The sequence below is a fragment of the Mauremys reevesii genome, linkage group 17 (assembly GCF_016161935.1).
Source record: "Mauremys reevesii isolate NIE-2019 linkage group 17, ASM1616193v1, whole genome shotgun sequence".
In the NCBI taxonomy this organism is placed as follows: domain Eukaryota; kingdom Metazoa; phylum Chordata; order Testudines; family Geoemydidae; genus Mauremys; species Mauremys reevesii.
Window position 1 is genome coordinate 10,366,155 of NC_052639.1, and position 24,107 is coordinate 10,390,261.

General features: G+C 50.2%; 1 protein-coding gene and 2 non-coding genes across 3 annotated transcripts in view; 2 read left to right on the forward strand and 1 right to left on the reverse strand.

Moving 5' to 3' along the window:
* Positions 1-24,107, forward strand: part of LOC120385078 (zinc finger protein 850-like) — a gene marked incomplete at its 5' end in the record, with an annotated part of 387,202 nt that overhangs the window by 128,031 nt on the left and 235,064 nt on the right. The window lies entirely within an intron of this gene.
* Positions 6,899-6,972, forward strand: TRNAT-UGU. The gene has a single exon. It is a non-coding gene; the product is annotated as a tRNA-Thr (tRNA).
* On the reverse strand, positions 8,037-8,109 carry TRNAK-UUU. Its single transcript has one exon. It is a non-coding gene; the product is annotated as a tRNA-Lys (tRNA).

Consider the following 24,107-nt stretch of genomic DNA (forward strand, 5'->3'; position numbering starts at 1 on the left):
TCAGTAATAGATTTAAAAGACGCCTTCTTTTCCATCCCCCTTGATCAGGAATCTCAAAAGCTGTTTGCCTTTGAGTGGGAGGATCCCGACACCCATTACAAAGCCCAATACCTCTGGACTGTTGTTCCGCAGGGGCTTACCTGTGCACCGGAAATTTTTGGGAGTCAGCTACGGAGGGACCTTGCTCCCTTCCTAGCTCGACACCCTGCGTGCAACGTAGTCCAGTACTGCGATGATTTACTTTTAAGTACTGAGACAGAGCAGACTTGTAAGGAACAAACTGTAGAACTCCTTAACTTCCTGGGGGCACAGGGATACAAAGCCTCTAAGGAAAAAGCACAACTGGTTAAACAGCAGGTCACTTTCCTAGGGTACCGCCTTAGTCAGGGGAGTCGAAGTTTAAGTAACGATAGAATCCAGGCTATACTCGACAGCCCTCAGCCCCAGAACCCCAGAGAATTGAGAGCTTTCCTGGGACTGACCGGCTTTTGCCGACTCTGGATCCCTGACTATGGGGGAAAAGCCAGACCCCTATATGAAGCCCTAACTAAAGAAGGTCTGCTGCATTGGAAGTGGACTAAGGACAAAGAGAAAGCATTTCAAGAGCTTAAAAGAGCTTTAATTCAGCCTCCTGCTCTGGCTCTCCCAGATCCACGGAAACCATTTACTTTGTATGTCCACGAAAGAGCCGGGGTAGCGTCTGGGGTCCTCTGTCAAAAGTCAGGACCGACCTGGAGACCCATCGGCTATTATTCCAGAGTCTTAGATCCAGTTGCCAGGGGATGGCCAGCCTGCTTGCGGGCTGTTGCTGCAACTGCTCTCCTCGTACAGGAAGCCGAAAAGTTAACCCTTGGTGGGGACACTGAGGTTGTGGTGCCTCACGGAGTGCCCCAGATACTAGGAACAGGGGCGGGGGATAGACATCTGAACCCCAGTCGGCATACTAAATATGAGGTGGGACTTTTACTAGCCCCGAACCTCACCTTTAAAACAGTCAGTTCTCTCAACCCAGCTACCTTACTGCCTGACCCTCAGGCTCCCAGTGGTGCTGTTGATCCGACCCATGACTGTGTCGAAGTCCTGCAGCACGAGACTAAACCCCGTCCCGATCTTTCAGATTTGCCCTGGCCCAACCCTGATCTTGAGGCATATGTCGATGGTTCTAGTTATGTACTAGATGGGAAGCGGTACACAGGGGCTGCTGTGATAATTAGAAGCACAGAGGTGGTGTATCCCTTTAAACTCAGCTCCTCTCTATCCGCTCAAGCAGCAGAACTAGTTGCTCTCATCGAAGCTCTTCGCTTGGGGGCTGGGAAGACCATAAATCTATACACTGACAGTTGCTATGCGTACATGGTAGTACATGCTCATGGGACCTTGTGGAAAGAAAGGGGTTTCATTACAGCCTCGGGCCAAAGAATTGCCCATGGGACCCTTATCAAATTGTTGCTTGAAGCCTTAATGCTTCCCCTGCGGGTCGCCGTCATCCATGTCCGTGCACATGGGAAAGCTCCTGATGCAGAGCAGCGCAAGTATAATCGTTTGGCTGATCTGGCTGCGAAGGAGGCAGCACGCAGGGGAACTGTGTGGCTTCTTTTAGTTCAGGACACTGAGGCTGAAACTCCTGTCCCCCGTTACACGACAGAGGAGGTATCCTGCGCCCAAGCTGCAGGGGCCCGGCAAACCCCCTCTGGGTGGTGGAAACTACCCGGGGGAGAAATATTCGTTCCCCGTCCGGTGCTCCAGGAGATTCTTCAATCCCTGCATAAAGAGGGACATTTAGGATCGGGAGCGATGGTTGATTTGGCTGCCCGATCCCTTAGAGCAGTGGGTATGCATACAGAAGCCCAGAGAATTGTCAATAATTGCTCTGTTTGTCAACGCACTAACCAGAAGGGATCTGGCCCCCCTGTTCCACTGGGAGGCCGACCCTGGGCTGCCTACCCCTTTCAAAGGTGGCAAGTGGATTTCGCTGAAGTACCCCCTTGCCGAGGCTACAAATACTTGCTTGTTTTTGTTGATCAGCTTACCGGGTGGGTGGAGTGTTTCCCTACCCGACACTGTCAGGCTCGAGCAGTTACTAAGGCCCTGCTACATGAAATACTTCCCAGATACCACCTCCCTGAAGTAATTGAGTCAGATCGGGGAAGTCACTTCATCTCCCAAGTGGTCCAACAGGTAGCGCAGGCCCTTGGTATCCAGTGGAAGCTGCATACTCCTTGGAGGCCACAAAGCTCAGGCCAGGTGGAAAGAATGAATAGGACTCTCAAAGATACTTTAACAAAGCTCTGTATAGAGTCTGGTTTAAAGTGGCCTGATGCCTTGCCGCTTGCGCTTACTCGCATTCGAAGGGCCCCCCGTAAGGGTCTGAGACTCTCACCCTTTGAGTTGGTTTTCGGGTTCCCTCCCCGAGTACTCATCCCCGGGTTCCGGGAAAATGTAAGCTGGGAGGTAGGGAATGACTCTTTGTGGAAACAGGTCTCTGCGCTGCAATCTGTCTTGTTTCAGCTACACCGATACGCAGCACCCTTCCAGGCCCTTCCCTTGGATCGACCCGTGCATTCGTTCCAGATCGGTGACCGGATCTTTATCAAGAAGTGGAAGCGTGATCCTCTCACAGCACGGTGGGAAGGCCCACATACTGTTTCGCTCATCAGCCAAGCTGCCGTCAAGGTTCTTGGAAGCGACAAATGGACGCACTGCACGCGAGTTAAACGCTTTGTTAGCTCGGATCCAGAGGACGCCTCAACCGAAGAGGACAACAGCCCTCTGCTCCCCCCGGCTCCGGACGCCCGGGGTGACACAGGTGAAGACTCTAACTGGGAGTATCACGGACTGGAGGGCTTAAAGGGACTCTTTAAAAGAAGGAAACAATGAAGTTGTTCCTCCTGTTTCTGTTTTGTTTCCTTGCTTGCTCTTATGGTTGGGAAAACAGGTTTCTGCAGTTAGGAGAGATAATTGCAAGTTCCTTTAACCTCACTAACTGCTGGGTGTGCGGTGGCCCAGGGGAATTGGATGAATGGCCCTGGGTAGCCCAGCCAGTGCAGCCCAAGTACTTGCTGAGTAACCTCAGCATCGTGCATAATGGCACGGAGCAATGGTCCACAGATAGTAGCCCCTGGCGGCTCTATTCCGCTGGCATGGGAATCTTTTGCCTTAATCGCACCCGGCGTGGGGGCCGGTATGTGGGGGAAAGTAAATGTAGTTGGACCCTATCCCGGGGATATGATTGCTACCATCATCCTGGCTGTCACACCTATGATTGCTCTAAATATCGAGGGCGATGGAACCATACCCATGTGAAATTAACCAATAGTAGCTGGGTCAGATGTTCCTTCCAACACCATACCGGTGAGGGTTGTAAGGCAGTGGGACTAGATGGGTTCTTTGATTCCCTCTTTCTAGCCTGTCAACGCGATAACACCACTAGTAAAAAGCATGTGATCCGGTGGTATCAGTGGGCATGGCAGCACTCTAATGGAACTCGGGTAACTCACTTCAGACACTTTTGGTCTAATACCGACAGGCCCAGGTCAGGTTGTAAGTGTGTGTGGAAAGCAGGAGCTGGAGCATGGAAATGTGAATACTGTGCTGCTGATGGGGTACCGTCCTCCGTGATGGGTGGGCCATTCGGAGGACCCCTAGGAACAGGCAACCACATATACTATGAACGACCCTTCGACCCCGATACCTGGGATGGCCCTTTGCTAATGGGACTTGGGCCCTAAAGGGCCATTATTGGATCTGTGGCTCTTATGCCTATTGCAGACTTCCACCAAATTGGTCGGGGATATGTTATGTGGGGTATATTCGGCCATTGTTCTTTCTCCTGCCCCAAAACCGGGAAACACACTAGGAATTAGAGTGTATGATGATCTCGTTAGGGAAAAGCGGTTTGTGGACTCCACTTTAACTGCCGGAAGTTCCCAGGCCTGGGAGCTCAGGAGTGGCCCCAGAGCGGATCATCAAACATTATGGGCCTGCCACCTGGAATCCCACCGAGCTTGTCACGGAGCTAGGGAACCAATTTACAATCTGAACCGCATTATCAGGCTGCAAGCTATCTTGGAAATATTAACCAACCAGACAGCTGCAGCGTTAGATCTGCTGGCAGATCAGTCAACCCAATGCGAAATGCCATCCTCCAACATCATCTAGCTCTTGATTACTTGCTGGCGGAGGAAGGCGGGCTCTGTGCAAAACTTAATGAGTCTAATTGCTGCCTGCAAATAGATGACAATGGGCAAACAGTGAAACAGTTGACCAAAGAAATGAGAAAACTCGCCCACGTCCCAGTCCAAACCTGGGGTGGGTGGGACACAGACTGGTTCACATCCTGGTTGCCACAAATGGGATGGTTTCGTAAAGGCTTTTTGCTTTTTATGCTTGTTATAGTTACCCTTATAACCTTCGCTTGCTTCACCCCCTGCTTGGTCGCTATAGTTCGACGACTGGCTACCCATGTTACCTATCAGCAAATAATGACTTTATATCGGCCAGAGGATCGGCCAAAGGAAGCAGAGGAGTGGGGAAGTTTAAGCTCTTAAAATGCTTTAAGGGGGGAAAGCTGTTAGAAAAATAGGCCAATACAAGCCTGTTAGCAAGACTAGGCCCTTAGCATAGGTAGACTCAAGGCCCTTAGCATAAGTAAAATTAAGGCCTTAAAATGCAAGCAGAGAGAAAAGCCTGTGTCAGCTATTATCAGCTTAATGCTTGGTTTGTCCTAGTTCATGCTTATCAGCAAGGCCCACGCTTGGCGTAACATATGTGCAGCTGTCTTTTTCTGCTTATGGCCAAAAGCAGTTAGCCTAATGGGTCATCTTCTCATGCATGAAGCCAAGAGTAGTTAGTATGATAATATAAGGGGTTAAAGGGGATATCTTATGTCTTCCTTACAATGATAAATGTATCCGTGCAGCTGCACTGTTATCATGATGGATGTATCCGTGACAGTTATGCATATCTTGTTCCTTTTTGATTGATATATGTATTCTATGTACTTCAATATTCCCTATAGATACATTTACAGGACCTATAGGGTCAGCCAAGTAACGCAAATAAGACGTCAACAAAGTTGTTTGTTTCGGGGTATAAAGGTAAGCCCATCCGGCCATGTAAGGTGTGTCTCTCTCGGCATTAGCCGGACGAGAACACCCGCTCAGCTGATCGATCAATAAAGCTAATGGTACTCGTCTTCCTGTTTCCGTGCTTCCTTGGCGTAATTGGGTAAGCTCCAGGGAGAATCGGGCCCTTTTGGCTAACAAGGGGAGAGGGAGTTTGTTGTTACAGAGGATCGGAGAGGGACTTGGGACCCTGGCTGATGGCCTGGAGGATGGAGACCCCAGCGACTGGTGACCTGGTGACCCGGACACCCAGCTCAGGAGTCACAGCCAGTTCTGGCCAGTGAGAGGACAATGGGCTGCGGGGAGAGGACCCCGTGACCAACCTGTTCCAGCCAGAGGGGGGCAGAGAGGGGAGGAGGCCCAGGCAACCCTGTTTACCTGGAGAAAAGACAATGGACAGAGGTGGGGCCTGGGGCCCGGGATATCGGAGGCCCAGCTGGGAAGCAGGGGGGCTCTGGGCTGGCGAGGGGAAGCAGGCAGAGCCCACCTGGCTGCAAGGGGACTGGGATGTGCTGTTACTGTGAGAGGCCAGGCCTGAGGCCCTGAGAGTTTCCTGTGCTGTGTTCAACTCTCAATAAACCCTCCTGTTTTATGCTGGCTGAGGGTCACTCCGGGCTAGAGAACAGGGGGCATCAACCCCTTCGGGGGTGAGGAGGCCCAGGGGGTCCAGAGCGCGTGGACTCCCTGAGGGGGCCCACGGCGAGAGACAGACGTGCTAAGGCTCAGAGAGGTGCGGCTCCAGGAGGTGGAGGGGCCTGACCCCGAGAGAGAGTGGACCCCCGAGAAGGGCTGTCGCACTGAAAGGGGCACCCCCCACGGACCGCACGGGGCCAAGAGTGGGCACGATCTGTGAGTCCGTGACAGGCAGTGACATCACAAAGGCCTTTTGCAGGACCTCAGACTATTGGTCAAAGGTGGTGGGGAGGTGGTGACCTCACAGACAGATGCTGACATCAGCCAGGCAGGACAGGGGCGAGGGGCCAGGGAAACCTCAGAGACCCCTGTGGCTTTGCTTCAGCAAGTCTCCTTCTCCAGGTCTCTCTTTGAGGACTGAGAGAGTATTCGGGTTCACGGACATGAGTGCCAGGAGGAACCTCTTTCGAGTTTTCTCCTTCCCTTTCCTGATTTTACTAGAAAACAGCCGTCCCTGTTTAGAAGGTAAGAGCCTACTCTAGGAAGGGGTGTCCTGGGGGTGTCACAGTTCGGATGCCGGTGCCCCCCCCCATGTAAGGAAGTTCCCGCTACCCTGCTCTGTGTTCGCAGTGTGGGAGAGAGCAGCATCCACGGCAGTGATTTGCTCCTGGCTGCTGGAGCAGAGCAGCAGGCTCAGCTGTCAGAACTTCCCGGAGTGATGAAAGGGGAGGGCCCCATGGCTCTGTAGCAGGAATGCAGGGCAGGCGAGTTCACAGAGGGCATAGTGGGATACTGGAGGAGGCCAGTTATGGTGATATAATGAACAGCAGCGTCTACACTGACACTCTGTCACTTTAAGTTTGCTGCAAAAGCTCATCGAAGTGGTTTTATTTGGTCACCAAAACAGGGCAGTTTTGTCACCAGATGTGGCATTGCAGTGCCAACCGAGGGAGCATAGTGTGTTTTTCACACACCTGAGCAATATAATTCTGCTGAAATAACTTTGTAGTGCAGACCTGGCCAAAGATTCATACACACACAGAGCTTGCAAGAAAAACCTCACCTGCTGCTCTGCTTTGTGGGGCCCAGGTGGGGATGCAGGGAGTCAGGTGTGAGCAGACACTCTACTTTAGCCACAGGCAGGCACCATGGTTTAGCTGGTTAAAGTACCTGTTTTGTAAACAGGAGATGCTGGGTTCAACTCCCAGTGGTGCCTTGTTGAGATGCTTTTAGAGCACCTGGTATTAGCTACTGTCAGAAGATAAAATACAGAGCTAGATGGACCTTTGGTCTAGCCCAGTGTGGTTTTTCTTATGGTTTAAATTACACTCACTGGCACTGATAATAGAGTTACTGAAAGTTTGGGAGTTAAGAGCTGATAGGTCAGTGGTCCAAGCCCCTTGCAGGTGGTCCCCTCCCTCTGGGACAGGGGCAGGTCTGAGCTATCGCACCAAATGCTCATTATGGCTTCCAGAATCTGTGGGCAGCTCATTTAGTTTACACACAGGGTTGAGTCCTTGATTCACACATCAAGGATAACAACACTTTGTTTCTCCTGCCCCAATAACATGGAGACTGGGAATCCAACACCAGCCACCAGTGATCATTTCGGCAAGCAACCCAACCTATTTCCAACATACTGTGAAATCCACATGCAGACTCATACACGAAACCTTGCAAGAAAATCTTCCTGAGGGGGTCTGAAGCACCTGCTGCTGGAGGGAAGGAGGGAGCCGTGGGTTGGGATTGAGGAGCAGCATGAGGAGGGGGGTCTGTGGGTTGGGATTGAGGGGCACTGGGAATAGGAGGGGGCTGTGGGTTGGGATTGAGGGGCACTGGGAATAGGAGGGGGCTGTGGGTTGGGACAGAGGAGAAGGGTGAAGAGGAGCAGGCTCCAGTTGGGAGTGAGGAGCAGTGAGCATAGGAGGGACTGAGGTTGGGTCTGAGGGGCACTGGGAAAAGAGGGGACATGGGTTTGGGCTGAAGGGCATCTTCATTTGGGGATCCAGCAGGACAGGGGAAGGCAGCAGGTGATTCTAATTCCTTAGGGATATTCTGTGTGTTTGTCTGTGTGTGTGTGTGTGCAGGGGAGGAACATGCTCTATGCCCAGAGGCCTTTATTCCTCCAGGCTGCAAGGACAGAGGGGATGTCAAGGAGTTGTTCCTTCAATCCCCCCCACACAAAGGCCCTTCTTAGGAAAGGAAAATCCTGAAGAGAAAGAGTAACACCAAAGAAGAATCCAGAAAGTCAGATTTTTACAATCATACTGAGAAGTTTATCACCTGACCAGGGACTTGAACCCTGGACCCTCAGATTAAAAGTCTGATGCTCTGCCAACTGAGCTAGCCAGGCTCACATAGGAAAAGTGCAAGTTGGTGCAGAGGTGAAGCTAGTCAAGAAAAATCAAGCAGGAAACAATTGGGGAAACCTGCTGCTCTCTCTCTCTTCCCAGCCCTGGCCTGGCCTGGTATTAGTGCTGGTTAAAAAGAGGGGAAAATATCGGCATCTACCAGCCTCTCATAGCTGTACAAGACTCAGGCACAATACAGAGGTGCCCATCTGCAAGTGCCGAATGGTTGGATTGGCTAATGCAACCTGTAGACGTCCAGGGCACACTGGGATATCGAGCCGAGTGTCCATCACCATCATCATTTCGAAGGGATAATGATAATGGTAGCAAGGTTCACAACTGACTCAGCAGTTGCATACAAAGGTGCATGTTTGGCAGTTACATTGGGAAATTCTGGCTCCTTCTCAGGCTCAGGTTGGCCACCCCGGTCTAGATGTAGAAGTTACAACATTTAAACTTGAAAGAGGGGCCAATTTCCCCATCATTTCCCACCTTTACATCCAAACACAATGACTTTCTGAATGAACCTTCCTCGTTCAGCCAGAAGATCTTGGGGTGGTTGTAGGAGTCACTGGATAAAATTCTCTGGACTCTGTTCTGAATCAGGTCAGAGCAGAGGTCCCTAGTGATCTAGTCTGCCTGTAAAATCTATATATCAACACCAAATATGGTGTGAAATTAATCCTCAGAAATGGCTGTTCCCCACCCAGACCCCAGCAAAGGGCTCTCCAAGGAAGGGGGCTGTTGAGGAAGGAAAGATGAAAGATGTCCTCTCCCTGGAGGGACTGGGCTCTGCGCTTTGGACAGAAAGGAGGGGAAGGAAATGGTCACACGATGGCAGCAGAACCTAAGAAATGAAACACAACAGGCTTCTGAGCACGTTGCTTCTGAACAGTGAATGAACCTGACTCCGGGATCATGAAAAGCCAAAAAGCCGTTTCTTTCTATGCCCGGGAGAAAAGAGTTCCAATCATTCCTGCCCGTTTACTTTTGAATTATTTTACATTATAAAGAAAATTGTAACAAAATTAGTCTGAACTTGAGCTGCCTGTTATTAAAAGCTGGTTCCCCAATTCAGTTGCAACTGCCCTGCTAGAAACACCCCCAGGTCCCTGCTCACCCCAGGAACAGGAAAAAGAGAAACCCCCACTGGGCACTGTCCTTGGCTCCAGGCTGCTGTCCCGGGGTGCGGGTGGGGACTGATTGTTTGCTGCTGGGGAGGGAGCCAGTAGAGGCCTCTGGTGCTCTGCTCCTAGCATCTGCCTGGCCCAGGCTGTCCTCTGCCTCAGCTGCTGCTCCCGGCCTGCTCTAGAGTCAAACACGCAGGGCCCCCAGGGGAACAGAGGCTGGGACAGGGCAGCAGCCTGGGCTGGGCTGGGCTGGGAAGATGCTGGGAGTTCTCGTTCCCTGAGAACTGGCCTGGCTCCCTTCTCAACAGCAAACAAATCAATTCCACGTCCCCTCCCCAGAAAAACCAGCCTGGAGCCAAGGGCAGCAGGGGACGATTCCCTCCAGTTCCCACTGAGGCAGGAGAGAACCCAGGGTGTTTCTAGCAGAGCTTATGGAACTGACGTGGGGAAACCAGCCTTTAACAACAGGCAGTTCCAGTTTAAGCTAAGTGTTTTTAACAATTTTTACAACATTAAATAACCCTTCAATCATAGTGTCACCATCCGTAACATTGCTTCAGCCTTACAGGTTCCCAAGTGCAAAACTAAACATCTCTTCAAAGACAAGGGAGTGGAGCTCAGTCAGTGTTCAGAGTCATCCCACATAAAAGAACCATGTTGTGGTACATACTGGCCCCATCATGTGGCCATCGCCTTTCCCTCCTCTCTGTTAAAAGTTTTAGTATTTTGCACAGAAACCTTCTTCCCTCAGGAGAGACTTGGGAACCAGGGCTGCCAGCCAGACAAAAACTTTTAAGAGGAGGCGTAACCTGTCAAAAAATGATCTCCCTTCTTCAGTTCAGTGACACCTTGAAATGTTACTTGTCCCGGCAGAGCTGGAGGATTGAAAGCCGCTACATCAAACCCCTGTGTAGCTCACAGGAATGGACATAAACACTCCCTGGTATCTGAAGAGATGTTTAGTTTTACCCTTGGTAAACTACAAGACTAAAGGGAAAGGCAGTGGTGCCAAATATATAGAGTGAAACACGAAACAATCGTCATAGTTATGCCCATAGTGACTGCAAAATTTTTCTATATACTTCTTATTATTTTCTCTGGTATCTAGACATTGACTAGACCTTGACCAAGAAATTTGGCTCTTGATAAAATAATCAACTATCCCTGGTTAATGGAATGGACGAGAAATCCTTTGTGGTCTCTCCACGCAGGTTCAAATCCTGCCAGCTACAGCTGCAGTATATTGTCATTACTGTTGTCTTAGTGCCTGAGCATCCACAGAGCCAAACTGGGGCCAGATCTAGGGTACGTCTACACTACGGGATTATTCCGAATTTGCATAAACCGGTTTTGTAAAACAGAATTTATAAAATCGGGTGGAGCGCGGCCATACTAAGCACATTAAATCGGTGGTGTGCGTCCATGTACCGAGGCTAGCGTCGATTTCCTGAGCGTTGCACTGTGGGTAGCTATTCCCTAGCTATCCCATAGTTCCCGCAGCCTCCCCCGCCCCTTGGAACTTCCGGGTTGAGATCCCAGTGCCTGATGGGGCAAAAATCATTGTCGCGGGTGGTTCTGGGTAAATGTCGTCAGTCACTCCTTCGTCTGGGAAAGCAACGGCAGACAAGCATTTTGTGCCTTTTTCCCCTGGATTGCCCTGGCAGATGCCATAGCATGGCAATCATGGAGCTTGTTTTGCCGTTTGTGACTCTCACCGTATGTGTACTAGATGCCGCTCACAGAGGCGATTCAGCAGCGCTACACAGAAGCATGCTTTTGCTTTTGCATGACAGCAGAGATGGTTACTAGCCATATTGCACCATCCAAACCCTTCCATAAATTGGAACTGAGGATGATCATGGCTACCAGTCCTTTTGTACCATTTGCTGCTAGTGCCCCTGGCCAATCAGCCAGGGGCGCAAAAGCCAAGATTGGTTACTAGCCATATTGCACCTTCCATCGTTTTGTACCATTAGCTGCTGTCATACCGATCAGCCAGGGGCGCAAAAGCAAAATTGGGAATGACTCCCTGAGTCAATCCCTCCTTTTGGTATCTAAAAATAGAATCAGTGCTGCCTAATAGAGGCAAGTGTACTAGAGAACCACCGTATCATAGAACCAGAGAGCACAGCTGCTCTGTGTCAGAGCCTGCAGAAATTATGATCTGTATGCTATTCACAGGGGGTGCTCCTGTAACAACCCCACCTGTTGATTCCGTTCTTCCCCCAGCCTTTCTTGGCTACCGTAGCATTGTCCCCCCACTTGTGTGATGAATTAATAAAGAATGCAGGAATAAGACACACTGACTTGTTAGTGAGAAATGAGTGGAAGGCAGCCTCCAGCTGCTATGATAGTCCAGACAGGACATTAAGCAGTGTATAGGAGAGAAGCCCAGCATCCCACTGCTAGTCCAGGGGCAACTGAATCTTTTCTTTACACATGAAGGGTGGGGGCTGATGGAGCTCAGCCCCCTGTTGCTATGATGAGGATGGTTACCAGCCATATTGCACCATCCATCCACCAGAAAAAAAATTAGGGCCAATAGGCTGATGATGAGGATGGATTTCCAGCTTTTTGCACGATCAGCTGATGCTGAGGATGGATTTCCATCTTTTTGTACCATCAGCCGCCCATGGCGGGGGGGGGGGGAGCAAGGATGCTGGTGTTGAGTGCTGCACTATCGCGTCTATCTGCAGCATTCAGTAAAGATAGGGTGACATGTAAAAGAGTCAGAGGATTGTTTTACCTTTCGCTTCTGGGGGTGGGTGGGGGTGGGTGAGTAGATTGCCAAGCTATGCCCTGACCCGCGGACACTGTGTTTGACCCTAGAAGCATTTGGAGCTCAGCCAAGAATGCAAATACTTTTCGGAGGCTGCAGGAACTGTGGGATAGCTTCAGTCCTCCAGTCCATGAGCATCCATTTGATTCTTTGGCTTTCCGTTACGCTTGTCACGCTGCAGTGCGCTGAGTCCCTGCTATGGCGTCTGTCTGGAGATTTTTAAAAAAGGATTCTGAATTTCATCTTCTGTAACGGAGCGCTGATAGAACGGATTTGCCTGCCCTTACAGCGATCACATCCGCATGGTCCATGCGGGAGCTCTTTTTTTATTTTGATTTCTGACTGCATCTCCACCCGTGCTGATCGGAGCTCCACGCTGGGCAAACAGGAAATATTCAAAAGTTCGCAGGGCTTTTCCTGTTTACCTGACCACTGCATCCGAGTTCAGATTGCGGTCCAGAGCGGTCACTGGTGCACTGTGGGATAGCTCCCGGAGGCCAATACCGTCGATCAGCGTCCACACTAACCCTAATCCGATATGTTAATACCGATACTAGCGTTACTCCTCTCGTTAGGGAGGAGTACAGAAACCGGTTTAAAGGGCCATTAAAATCGATATAAGGTGCCTCCTAGTGTGGACGGTTTTGGCGTTAAATCGGTTTTACGCTCCTAAAACCGATTTAAACGCCTAGTGTAGACCAGGCCCTAGTCTCACTCTGAGGCTGGCTACACTTAAAATACTGCTGTAGCACTTTGGAGAAGACAGTTGCTACAGTGAGGGGAGTGGTTTTGCATCCCTGTAATAGCTACATTGACAGAACAATCTTTCCTTTCATTTAGCACTATCTAACCACGGCTTAGGTCAGCTTAATTATACTGGTTCTGGGGTTTTTCACACCCTGAAAGACGTACTTGTTAGAGGGTTTATCCCAACACCCTCCCATTCCCTGGTCCTTCTTGCGTGACCAGAGAGCAGCAATACACGAAGTTCAAAGGTGCAAACAATTCAATGTTTATTGGGGTAAACTTCCAATGAGTAATGATTCCAATTTCCTTCCTCAGTGTCCCCCTTCCCAGCTCTGACACCACAGAGCCTTGCCTGTGTCCCTGTTCCCTTCCCTGTTCCTATTCCCCCCCTTAGCAAAACATAATTCCAATTCCCCTACCCCCCATTCCCATTCCCCCCCTTACTTCCTGATTGACTGCAGACTATATAGTAAAACTGGAGTTCTGCTTAGCTATACCTTAACCAAGCATTTTACTGAAATGTAACTAACCAATCCTAACATAGTGTAACATGATTATCTAACCAATTATACCCCACCACCTTAATTGGTTTACACTCAACAAATTAATTATACAGCAGACAGAAAGAATCACAGCACCAGACAGAGATTATACAGACAAGCAATAGGAAAATGGGGACTACAGTGATAGAACAACACAGAAATGAGGATTTCACACCCCAGCTATTGATCAGTGAGTTGTTCCCAGACAGGATGCTATCATGGTAGAGGTTGTGGGTGCTGGTTGCTTAACTGTCTGGCCCCCAGGGCAGGATTTTGAGGTTCACCATTACTGTCTCAGAATGCCAGCACCCATCTTTTGTTCACTTAAAACATGAGCGGGGAGATTACAACACCGCAGAACTCATGGAACTCCAGGAAACGTGTAACTTTAGGTCTGGGTGAGTGGGTCTAAAATTCAGCTGTGCTGTAGAAGGTCTCCAGGAGTTCCTATTTGGTATGATGGGATGTTAGAGAAATAATTCCATTGAAGCATTCTGATTGCATCATAGCCAAGGAGAACAAAGGGGGTGGGGGGGGGAGTGTGTGTGTGAGAGAGAAAGACCATGTATCTATTGGGTTTCCAGGAAACGGGGCGGGCAAAGCCCGCCCCATGCTAACGGATCCCCCCCCCATCCTAAGGGGAGGTTCCACAGGGCCTCAGAAACCCACTAATTGCGGGGGACAACTAATAAAAGAACAGGGACAGGAGTGCGGTCAAAGGGTCATAAGAAGGGAGCCTGACGGGGACACCGAGCAGAGAACCCCGGACAGCGCCCACCGCTCCTCAAAGGCGTCAAGGGAGCCAGCGGACGCCGCCCAGAGGAACTCCGCCCAGAGACGTGAATGGACTAAGGATCGAAAACAAGCCCCACAGTCGCAGGAGTCTCCATTGGCCAACCGCCTCTCCCTGGTCACGTAGATGGCCATTTTTGAAAGAGATGTGCCAACTCGACCGCCCTAAAGAGTTCATCAATTATTAACAAAAACTAGGGTTCATAAGTCAGAGTCTTTGTAGCAGCAGGATGGTGGACTGGTCGAAAGTGCTAGTTTCAAGACACTTTTTTCCTATCTCTCGGGTGTTCTGGTCTCTGCATAGAGACGTGGTTTCAAATCCCACTGCTGACATGACCATCTGGAGAAAATGGCCTCACTTCAATCTCCTGTGCAACAATAGAACCCCATTTGCTTAGCTTTGCTATTCCAGTAGTTGTGAGAGAAGCTCCAAACCAGGGGGAAACAGGGCCTGTTCTCTCGACCCATCAATTTTTGTCTTCCTTCATTCCAAGCCATTTTCTCAGATACATCTGTATTTCCCACACTATTTTGTTTAATGTTCTTTGCTTTTATGAAACTTTAGAGTCATCATTTAATTGCCACACAACTGTACTTATGAAGTGAAGTGAAACACAATATTTTTGGATATTCTTGCAGAAGAGTTTTGCTTTCTGACCTGGAATTGAACAGGGCCTACCTGAGGGGACAATGCTACTCCCTTTCTTGGCTCATCCAAAAAACATAAGTTCTTGGTGCCCTTTGTTTCCCTGTTCTTCAAAGGCAAATCAACTGGTGTAGCAGCTACTGAGAAAGCCTTAGAAAAGGGCCCCAAAATTGACAGCAGCTGGTTTCTGTAGTCTAGTGGTTATCACATTTGCCTAACTTGCAAAAGATCCCTGGTTTAAAACCAGGCAGAAACATTGATACTTTCCTTCCTTTGGTCCTTTATCTCTCCAGCTCCTTTCTTAAGTACATCCATAGCATCTATGCTTTCTTCCTCATTATTTTTTTCCTTTCATGGAGCTTTAAATTGAAAAGGAGAGGGTTAGCCGGCATTATGAGGAAGGAACAGACCATCATTTGGGAGACTGCCAGCTCCATAACAAATCTGAGCGGAGAAGAATCCCAACCCTTTGTCCTGCATATTCAGCTCCCAGCCAGCAGTTTTTCCCTTGCCTTTTTTTTTTTTTGAGCTAACCTTGAGTCCAGGGCGCACACTCTCTCCGCCCCACACATCGAATCTGGCCCTGCTGCAAAGTGACCCCTAAGAACCAGCAACCTGCACGAGAGCATGACTGGGGGGAAAGGGTTTCCCGTGAAGCTTATAAGCCACTGGATGCGTTGGAAAGAGGCAGGCTCTGAGTGTAACAGTCAGCAAAGAAGGCCTGTTTGGGGATGTGGCTCAGTGGTACAGTGCCTGATTCACATGTATAAGGCCCTGGGTTCACTCCCCACGTTTGCCTTTCACCCCTGCTGCTTTGCTCATGCCCAGCTGGCATATGGCCCAGCCAGTCTCCCTGCACAGGTTACAGTCCTGAGCAGTGATGGCAAAGTGCCAATTGCATGGAAGCTCTGTGGGGGTTTCTGCTCCTAAAGCACCAGGGTGACTCTAAGATTCCCATCCACTGAGCTGCTTGAGGAGCAGGGGCGGCTCTAGACATTTAGCTGCCCCAAGCACGGCGACATGACGCGGGGGGAGCTCTGCCGGTTGCCGGTCCCGTGGCTCTGGTGGACCTCCCGCATACATGCCTGCGGAGGGTCCGCTGGTCCAGCAGCTCCACCGAAGCCGCGCGGGACCAGCGGACCCGCCGCAGGCACGCCTGTGGGAGGTCCACCGGAGCCGCCTGTCGCCGTCCTGGCGACCGGCAGAGCGCCCCCCGCGGCATGCCGCCCCAAGCACATGCTTGGCGTCCTGGGGTCTGGAGCCGCCCCTGGTAATCGGGGTACAGTTGTGTAAAAAGAGTAATCACAGTGCAAGGGATGTTAGACCAAATAGAATTGTGTGCGCACAGGAAAAGGAAAAGGGGAGCAATGATTGGCACACTGAGCCTTGGGGTGGCTCTGGGGGATCTGACTGTCACTTTGGGGGTGCATGAAAACTCTGTGGGCATGGGGAGGCAGTCACAGCTTGTGTAAAATTAATATGGCTGATATAATGGAGGTTAAATGATTTCCCAGGACATGTGCAGTGTATATTGGAGAAGGGGTAAAAGAAATGCAAACAAAACATGGTACTTCATTAAAATCCTGTTAGGGCTCCAACAGGAGCCAGAATAGATTGTGCTTTCTTTTTCAGATCTCTGTGTGTTTCGGAGCAGGAGATGAAAGTGAAAAGTAATCGGAACTCTGGAGGAAGTGGAACCTGTCCCTTTAAAACAGTCTCTGAGCTGCTGATAGCATTGGATCCAGAGGCAAGCCAAGAAAGCCTCTGTGTGAATGCAAATTACCTAGCTGATGGGGGAGGGAAGGAGGAAACTGCCCATAAGTAGCAGCACAAAGAACCTGCAAATAATAAATACATCTGGTCAGCAAACAAGCTACTAGAATACTGAGATTTTGGCCCTCCAGAAAAGGGCCCTGACAGCCCCCTCAACCCCCCAACATGCCCTGTCCCAGGGTCCCTTCAAGCCCCCATCCACCCCTCCCCAGCCCTGCCCTGCCCTGCCCCCTGGGAACCCCTCAGTCCTGCTACCCAAACTCCCGTAGTTCACCCCCAGCCTCCCCTCATCCCCAGCGCACCCTCCCCCACCCTGTCTTCTCTCTGTGGCCTTTTCCTTTGCCCTGTCAATGTGCTGCCTCCCCGAGTGTCGTCCACCCACCCCGCCCCCATCAACTCCAACCCATTTCTCCAGGGTTGGGTCCCATGTCCCTGTCACCCCACGGCCCCCTCCATCCCCAGTGTGTGAGTCCCTCATCTCCACTCTCTGCTCCCCCCAACCTGCCAGGGTCCCCTTTTCAGCCCCCGTGGGGCCCTTCAACCCACCCCACCCATCCTCTCTGGGGTCTCTAAATCCCCCATTCCCACAGTGCACCTTGGTAACCCTACCCTCCTCTACCCCTAATCCCCCTAGTCCCTTCCCTTGGGTCCTCCTGGACTCCCAACCCCACACTCCGGCCCCCCTCATATATACCAGTCACTCATTCACACACTGAGCCAGGCCCTCAGGGCCCCACTACCCACCAAACTTCTCCATCCGTGAGCCCAGGGAAGCGGGGGCAAGCTCCCAGTTTGGCTGGGCTTGGTGTGGGTGTGTGTGCTGGGCTCACAAAGGCATTTTGCTCCCTTGGAGTGGGGTGTGGTTTTTGGCCAAAGGTGACACGGTTTGGTAGCCCTGTGGATGCCATGTGGTGTCTGGAATGGGGCGTGTGTGTTCCCACGATGCCCCTTCCCCTCTGCCTGCAGAGCTGAGGACAGACAGTGTTATATCCTTGGGGCAGCCGGTGTAGGAAGCAATCACTTGAGGCCAGAGAGCAGGCAGCTAACCAAAACCTCCATTTTATTTACAGATATACAGAGAGCTCACTCAGCCGGTTGAAACCGGCTGAGCTATCCTTAATAGTCTAACTCAGTTGCCATAGTAACAAAACCCATGACAACCAAATACACAACATATTCCTCCCCTAATAAGAACATCCCTAAATAAAACACACACTAAACTAGAGAAGGAAGGTAGACTGCCTCCATTCCCGGCTAAACCCTGGGGATTATTTTGCCCCATAACCGTGGGTTCGCCTAACTAAAGATCCAGCCGATGAGGAGGCCTTCTGTCTCTAGGTGGATTACGGCGAACTTCTGGTGTTGTTGCACCCGAAAGTACTAGGGGCTCAGGGTCCGCAGCACGAATAGGTGAGGAGGTGGTATCAGCTCGTGCTGGGCAAAGGGGTATCTCCGCTGCAGGCAGTAATGGAGGAGAACAGTCAGGAACAGGTGACTCATGATTCGGTGTCTCACCAGGAGGGGTGAAGTCAGACCCCTCAACTGCAGATGGGTCCTGAAGACTGGCATGACCTGGCAACAGCTGATCTACATGTTGCCGCCAGGTAAGATTCTCTGCAGTCCAGACTGTATAGGAAACAGGTCCTGTTTGAGTGATGACTGTGGCCGGGACCCATTTAGCTCTGGAAGTATAATTCCGAAGGGTAGGCGACAGTATCGATAAAGCCCCTTATGAGTCACAATAGTCAACAGCTCTTGGGACTTTTCATCGACGTGCATCTGTAAATATGCTTGACTCAGATCAATCTTACTGAACTTTTGTCCCCCAGCCAGGCCTGCGAAGAGGTCATCGATGCGGGGAAGCGGTATTGCTCTGCACACAACACTGGGTTGACAGTGACTTTAAAATCACCGCAAATCCGGAGAGAGCCATCTTTCTTCACTATTGGAACGATAGGAGTGGCCCATGAGCTATGGGTAACTGGTATTAGGACTCCATTGGTGACCAGGCGCTCCAGGTCTGCTTCAACTTTTGGCCTGATGGCATATGGCACAGTTCGGGCTTTCAGATATTTTGGTGGACTGCCAGGTTTAATGTTCAATGTCACAGTGATTCCCTTCATACTTCCCAAATCATCTCCAAAAACAGCAGCATGTTTCCTTAGTATAGGGGTTAGACTGGTTTCTTCTTTAGTCATCCGGTGCACTTCTGCCCAGTTCAGCTGAATCTTCCCAAGCCAAGACCTACCCATTAAGGCTGGGTAGTCACCTCTCACCACAAACAGTGGCAATTTAGCCGCCTGTCCATTGAGCTCCACCTTAACATCAATAGTGCCCAACATGGGCACAGCTTCACCTGTATACGTCTTCAGAACAGTTTTTGTTGCCTTAAGCGGAAGATGCTGTAGCTTTTCCTTATACACAGTCTCAGGAACCAGCAAGACAGCTGCACCGGTGTCTAGTTCCATGCATATAGGTTTGCCCTCCAATAAGGGGGTTACCCAGTATTAATGTGAGCCCGCTGCCAAAGACAAAACATGCAGTGGCACTTCCTCTTGTGAGGAGGTGTCACCTTGATCATCCTGGGTCTGCTCTAGGGTATGCAAGGTTCCTCTTTTTGTCGGCCAGAGCACAGGCCTCTTTTTCTTTTGTTTACAGGCATACTCAATGTGTCCCTTTTTGCCACAGTGTCGACACACCAGGTCCTTATACCAGCGTTCTGATGCCTGGTGACCCAGCTTACCACAGCGGTAACATTCTTGACTCTGCACCGTTTTGTGGGTCGGTTCTTGTGACACTTTTTGCACCCTAGGGGATACACCGATGTATTGTGCCTCCCTTGTAGCCAGTTCCATGGAGACAGCAATATCAACAGCCTTCTGTAATGTAAGCTGAGCCTCTGTCAGTAGGCGCTTCCGTATAGCTTCACTGCAGAGGCCACACACTAACCTGTCACGCAGGGCATCATTTAACATCTCTTTAAATTCACAGTGTTCTGCTAGCTTTTTTAAAATGGCTACAAATTGTACAACTGTTTCATCTTCCTTTTGGTCTCTTTTGTGGAACCTATATCTTTCAGCAATTACCAGTGGTTTTGGGGAGAAATGAGACCCCAGGATTTCCACAATGTCACTGTAAGATTTAGTCTCAGGCTTAACAGGGTGTAGTAAGCTGCGTAGCAGAGAGTAGGTTTTAGCCCCTACAACAGTTAAGAATATTGGCACCTTCTTCGCTTCTGTAATGTCATTTGCAATACCAAAAAGCTCAAAACGCTCAGTATACACATGCCACTGCTCTGTATTCTCATCAAAAGGCTCCAGGGCCTGGTCAGAGTAGCCATGATTTTTAGTTTCACTTTCACAGTCAGTGCAAACAAGCAGCTTTTTGTTTGTTTGTTCTTTACCTTAACTTCTACTTCCTTCTGTTACTGGAGCAGCACCGAATCCCATCCTCGTCGCCAGTGTTATATCCTTGGGGCAGCCGGTGTAGGAAGCAATCACCTGAGGCCAGAGAGCAGGCCGCTAACCAAAACCTCCATTTTATTTACAGATATACAGAGAGCTCACTCAGCCGGTTGAAACAGGCTGAGCTATCCCTAATAGTCTAACTCAGTTGCCATAGTAACAAAACCCATGACAACCAAATACACAACAGACAGGTCTGAGGAGCAGAGCCGGAGTTCTGGGAAGGAGAAGAGCAATATGAAGATGGAGTCTAAGATGAGACCAGGTGACTTGGACTAACAGAGACTTGGTGGGATAACTCACATGTCTGGCGTACTGTCATGGATGGATATAAACTGTTCAGGAAGGACAGGCAGGGCAGAAAAGATGGGGGAGTTGCATTGTATGTAAGAGAGCAGTATGACTGCTCAGAGCTCCAGTATGAAACTGCAGAAAAACCTGAGAGTCTCTGGATTAAGTTTAGAAGTGTGAGCAACAAGGGTGATGTCGTGGTGGTAGTCTGCTATAGACCACCAGACCAGGGGGATGAGGTGGACAAGGCTTTCTTCCGGCAACTAGCAGAAGTTACTAGATCGCAGGCCCTTGTTCTCATGGTAGACTTTAATCACCCTGATATCTGCTGGGAGAGCAATACAGCAGTGCACAGACAATCCAGGAAGTTTCTGGAAAGTGTAGGGGACAAGTTCCTGGTGCAAGTGCTGGAGGAACCAACTAGGGGCAAAGCTGTTCTTGACCTGCTGCTCATAAACAGAGAAGAGTTAGTAGGGGAAGCAAAAGTGGATGGGAACCTGGGATGCAGTGACCATGACATGGTCGAGTTCAGGATCCTGACACAAGGAAAAAAGGAGAGCAGCAGAATACAGACCCTGGACTTCAGAAAAGCAGACTTTGACTCCCTCAGGAAGCTGATGGGCAGGATCCCCTGGGAGAATAACATGAGGGGGAGAGGAGTCCAGGAGAGCTGGCTGTATTTTAAAGAATCCTTATTGAGATTGCAGGAAAAAAACCATCCTGATCTGTAGAAAGAATAGTAAATATGGCAGGCAACCAGCTTGGCTTAACAGTGAAATCCTTGCTGATCTTAAACGCAAAAAAGAAGCTTAAAAAAAGTGGAAGATTGGACAATTGACCAGGGAGGACTATAAAAATATTGCTCAGGCATGTAGGAGTGAAATCAGGAAGTCCAAATCACACTTGGAGTTGCAACTAGCAAGGGATGTTAAGAGTAACAAGAAGGATTTCTTCAGGTATGTTAGCAACAAGAAGAAAGTCAAGGAAAGTGTGGGCTCCTTCCTGAATGAGGGAGGCAACCTAGTGACAGAGGATGTGGAAAAAGCTAATGTACTGAATGATTTTTTTGCCTCTGTCTCCACAAACAAGGTCAACTCCCAGACTGCTGCACTGGGCAGCACAGTATGGAGAGAAGGTGACCAGCCCTCTGTGGAGAAAGAAGTGGTTCGGGACTTTTTAGAAAAATTGGAAGAGCACAAGTCCATGGGGCTGGATGCGCTGCATCCAAGGGTGCTAAAGGAGTTGCTGGATGTGATTGCAGAGCCATTGGCCATTATCTTTGAAAACTCATGGTGAATGGGGGAGGTCCTGGATGACTGGAAAAAGGCTACTATAGTGCCCATCTTTAAAAAAGGGAAGGAGGAGGATCCAGGGAACTACAGGCCAGTCAGCCTCACCTCAGTCCCTGGAAAAATCATGGAGCAGGTCCTCAAGGAATCAATTCTGAAGCACTTAGAGGCGAGGAAAGTGATCAGGAACAGCCAGCATGGATTCACCAAGGGCAAGTCATGCCTGACTAACCTAATTGCCTTCTATGAGGAGATAACTGGGTCTGTGGGTGAGGGGAAAGCAGTGGATGTGTTATTCCTTGACTCTAGCAAAACTTTTGATATGGTCTCCCACAGTATTCTTGCCAGCAAGTTAAAGAACTGTGGGCTGGATGATTGGACTATAAGGTGGATAGAAATCTGGCTAGATCGTCAGGCTCAACAGGTAGTGATCAACGGCTCCATGTCTAGTTGGCAGCCCGTTTCAAGTGGAGTGCCCCAAGAGTCGGTGCTGGGGCCGGTTTTGTTCAATATCTTCATTAACGATCTGGAGGATGGCATGGACTGCACTCTCAGCAAGTTTGCTGATGACACTAAACTTGGAGGAGTGGTAGATACAGTGGAGGGTAGGGATAGGATACAGAGGGACCTAGATAAAGAAACCTGATGAGGTTCAACAAGGAGAAGTGCAGAGTCCTGCACTTAGGACGTAAGAATCCCATTCACTGTTACAGACTAGAGACCGAATGGCTAGGAAGCAGTTCTGCAGAAAAGGACCTAGGAGTTACAGTGGACGAGAAGTTGGATATGAGTCGACAGTGTGGCCTTGTTGCCAAGAAGGCTAATGGCACTTTGGGCTGTATAAATAGGGGCATAGCCAGCAGATCGAGGATGTGATCATTCCCCTCTATTTGACATTGGTGAGGCCTCATCTGGAGTACTGTGTCCAGTTTTGGGCCCCACAGTACAAGAAGGATGTGAAAAAATTGGAAAGAGTCCAGCAGAGAGCAACAAAAATGATTAGGGGGCTGGAGCACATGACTTATGAGGAGAGGCTGAGGAAACTGGGATTGTTTAGTCTGCAGAAGAGATGAATGAGCAGGGATTTGATAGCTGCTTTCAACTACCTGAAAGGGGTTCCAGAGAGGATGGATCTAGACTGTTCTCAGTGGTACCCAATGACAGAACAAGGAGTAATGGTCTCAAGTTGCAGTGTGGGAGGTTTAGGTTGGATATCAGGAAAAAACTTTTTCACTCACAGAGTGGTGAAGCACTGGAATGGGTTCCCTAGGGAGGTGGTGGAATCTCCTTCCTTAGAGGTTTTTAAGGTCAGGCTTGACAAAGCCCTGGCTGGGATGCTTTAGTTGGGAATTGGTCCTGATTTGAGCAGGGGGTTGGGCTAGATACCTCCTGAGGTCCCTTCCAACCATGATATTCTATGATTCTATGACTTCTGCGGGAGGCATGCTGGACAGCGCCAAGGATTGGGGAGACAACCAGGTGTGAGCCCAGGGTGCAGAGAGAGCTGGGGAGGGTCTGTGTGTCTGTAACACTTCCTGTCCACTCCCACAGATGGAGTCCAAGAGAGATAGGAAGGAGAGGACGAGAACCCCAGTACTAAAGAAAAATAAGGTGCATCCTAGCTGGACCTGGGGCTCTGTGGGGTTAATACCAGTGGAAGGGACAAGAGTCTCTTGTGCAGCGTGACTATGCTGGGTGCAGGAGCAGTGGGGTGCTTTCCAATTGTAGCTGTGACAACATCATGCAAAGGGGTTCAGGGTAAGCCCTGGGGTGTGGGTGATGCGAGAAGGAGAGCCTAGCCATCACGGCAGATTGTGATGATAACTTTTGTTTTTCCCTCTTGTGTTGTGTTTGGCACCAAGGGGAAAGAAATGTGGGGGTGGAGAGGGAGGAAGAGGGAAAGAGTCCAGCCCAGTGGTGAGATGGAAAACGAGTGAGAGCAGAAGCGTTGTTGATGCCAGGCAAGACAATCACCAACGAAATCATGCTGCCCGAGCATGGTGAGATTTTCCCAGGGCCCCCCGAGTTGCCCGAGGCCCCTGGGCATGGGCCCCCTGTGCGTTAAGCCGCCACTGCAATGGCTGCAGGGCTCAGGATACCGCTTCCCAGCATGCCTGGAATGCCGGGCGGAGACGGAACATGCGGGGAGCTACTACCAGAGCCAATCAGAAGTCAGCGCTCGGAGACAAAGGGGTCAGTTTATATTTGGTTGTTGGCTGTTGGGGGAGTGGAGCAGAGGGAGCCAATCAGAAGCCAGCGCTCGGAGACAAAGGGGTTGGTTTCCATTCGGTTGTTGGCTGTTGGTGGAGTGGAGCTGAGGGAGACGCGTCACAGCCTGGGAGGTGCCCATTGACACTCAGACCGAAGACCCGGTAAGAATCCCTTTTGCTTGTTTTCCTTGTGAATTTCAAGCCGGCCAAGGAGCACAGGGCAGCATCAGCCCCTAGAGAACTGATACTCAACTCCCATTCTGCTGCGCAGGGGCTGGGAGGGAGCTGGTTGGGGCGGGTCGGGCCCCTTGTCAATGCTGTGATTGTTGATGGGTTA